The sequence below is a fragment of the Nicotiana attenuata genome, unplaced genomic scaffold, assembly GCF_001879085.1.
Source record: "Nicotiana attenuata strain UT unplaced genomic scaffold, NIATTr2, whole genome shotgun sequence".
NCBI lineage: Eukaryota > Viridiplantae > Streptophyta > Magnoliopsida > Solanales > Solanaceae > Nicotiana > Nicotiana attenuata.
In genome coordinates this window covers 16981-20119 of record NW_017670622.1, presented here as the reverse complement: position 1 = coordinate 20119, position 3139 = coordinate 16981, and positions in this window count along the sequence as shown.

The following is a 3139-nucleotide window of genomic DNA, read 5'->3' as shown; positions in this document are numbered from 1 at the left end:
CCTGTAGCGGTTACAATACAACGGAACAAGATACCGAACAACTAGAAACATGGGAAGGGGAAAACAGTAGCTAGTGGGGAGACTAACAAACAGTAACAGTAAATACCGAAGTAATCAATCTAGGTACAACTTACAATTTAAAGTGAACAAGAAACTAATACCGACGAACTAAACACATTTATCAATAACTGTTGCGGCGCGCAACCCGATCCACAATTATCACTGTTGCGGCGTGCAACCCAATCCACAATTATCACTGTTGCGGCGTGCAACCCGATCCACAATTATAACACTATTGCGGCGTGCAACCCGATCCACAGATAACACTGTTGCGGCGTGCAACCCGATCCACAATTATAACACTGTTGCGGCGTGCAACCCGATCCACAATTATCACTCTCAACCTTGCCCAAGCAACAGTCACAAATAAAAGGGCAAGGGAGTAAACAGGTATTTGGGAAGAAATCCCAACAAGGGTACACAAACAACCAATGACAACCATGCAAGAGTAAATCGTTATTTCTCTTTTTCTCTCATTTTTATATCCTAACTCTCCTTAGCACTCGTGTCAAGCTCTAAGGCATTTCTCATTTCACATGCTCTCACCATTTGTATTTCAGACCGAGCCAATGCTCCACAAAGTTCTACAATCACAATATCATTCCTAATATGATTACCACGTATAGAAGCCATCAATGACATGGAAGGCATAACAATATCCAAACAACTCACATATAAGGACTCACGGTCATACTAGACCCCAATGTATAGGAACTCGTCACCATGCCTATACACCGTACTCGATCATTTAGCAATTAGCAAACAAGACTCGACTCCTATTCCCTCAAGCTAGGGTTAAACCAAACACTTACCTCGAAAGCTCCAAACTCAACTCAAGCCTCTAGTATAGCTTTACCCTTCGAATTCACCTCAAGACCGTTCGAATCTAGTCACAAATTACTCAAATGTATCAACAAATGCTAGTTAAACTAATTTGAATGCATGAAAAGTAAATTTCCCAAAGTTTTACTCAAAAATTCCCAAAACGCCCCCGGGCCCACGTGGTCAAAACCCGAGGTTCGAACCAAAACCCGATTATCCATTCCCCCATGAACTCAGATATATAAATTATTTTGGAATCGGACCTCAAATTAAGGTCCAAAACCCCCAAATTTTGAAACCCTAGTTCTACCCTAAATTCCCAAATTCCCCCATTAAAATCTTTGTTTTGAAGTTGAAATTATGTTTAAAGATGTTAAGAAGCAAGGAAAATAAGTTAGAAATCACTTACCAATCGTTTTGAAGGAGAAGAATCGTTTGGAAAATCGCCTCTTATGTTTTGGGTTTTGAAAAAGTGCAAAATGACTGAAAATCTTAGATTTATATACTGTGCTGAAGGACTGGCACGGACCGCGCAAAAATGCCCCGCGGCCACGCCGAGGAAGGGAGGGAAAACGACTCTCTGAACCTATCCAGCGCGGACCGCACTGATTTGGTGCGCGGCCGCGCTGGTTGACCTAGAGTTCACTGGCCCTCTGAACCTAGCCACGCGGACCGCGCAGAAATGCACCGCGGCCGCGCGGCTTCCAGCACGGACCGCGCAGAAATGATCGCGGCCGCGCTGGGGGCCTGCAACACCTGGACCTGCAATTTCTGATACTTTTAAGTCTAAAACCCTCCCGGGACCCACTCAAAACTCACCCGAGCCCTCGGGGCTCCAAACCCAACATACACACAACTCCAACAACATCCTACGGACTCATCCGTGCGATCAAATCGCCAAAATAACATCGAATTAGGCCTCAAGACCCATGATTTCCTTCCGATTTCCAATGAAANCCAAATCTAACCAAACTTCACAGCAATTGCTTAACTCATATTTAAGACTTGTGCCGGGCGTCGGAACCAAAATACGAGCCCAACAGCACAGTCTTCTAACAAATAGCACTTTCCAATTCTTTAATTATTTTCAGAAAACAATTTCACGTAAAAATTCATTCCTCGGACTCGGGACCTCGAAATTTGATTCCGGGCACATCCCCAAGTCTCATATTATCCTACGGAACCTTCGGGACTGTCGAATCACGAGTCTGGGTCCGTTTTCCCAACGTTGACCGAAGTCCACCTTAATCAATCAAAACATCAAATTTTTTTTATTATCTTTCTCGCAAATTCATCTTTAAACGTTCCGGCTATGCGCCCGGACTGCGCACACAAATTCGAGGCAACCCCCAAGTGAGGTTTTCACGGCCTCAGAAATACAGAGTGAGTAGGAATACAGGTGATGACCCCTTTGGGTCGTCACACAAGAGCATAATCATAAGCTTGAAGCAAAACTTGGGGTTCAATTCATAAGCTCGAGGTGGAGGCAAAAAGTGATTCGCGTCGTGCCGCGACGTTAAATCAAGCGCTTGTTGGGAGGCAACCCAGCTTTATTGCTTTCTTTTATTTATTTGTTTATTTTTTTAATTGTATTATTTTTGTAGTGTCAATTTTTTTTTTATTTTTTTTAGGAGCATGGAAAGCAAAGGTATTGGAAGGATGCAACAACAAATCAAATGGTTGGAACTAAGTGTGAGGTACCCGCAAGAAGGACCAAGCCTGGGAGAAGTCTGAGTACCCCATGAACTGCTAGTGCTTCGGCCTTTGGCCTACCAGGGAGTTTCTCTTACCCTCTTATGGTTATGTTGTGCATTTGGGACAATGCACAATTTTAAGTGTGGGGTGATGAGATTGTCTAGGTGACTTTTCATGCTACTTTAGCTGTATTAGTTTAATTAAATCGTATTTTTTTTAAAATATTGGACTTTTCCCGACGATGGATCTATTAGACAATTTTCTTGAGGGATTTAAGTCTAAAGAAAAAAAAACAAAAAGATTTTCTTTGTTGGTAGTGTAATAATTCCCCCTTGGTTTTTCTTTGTGCCGCGGTTCTTTTCCAAGGGTTTTATTTGAACCGGGTGTAGTTAATTTTTTTTTGTAAGTAGGAGCCATTGTGTTGTGTTTTGAATTGAAGCAATATCTCCTGACTTGGTTATGCCTTGAGAATAGTGAGTACTTTGGCTATGACGCTTAGGCTCAGTTTTTGACTCTTGTAGAAGTACCTTAAACTGTATGATCTTAACTTTGCTTAACTGCT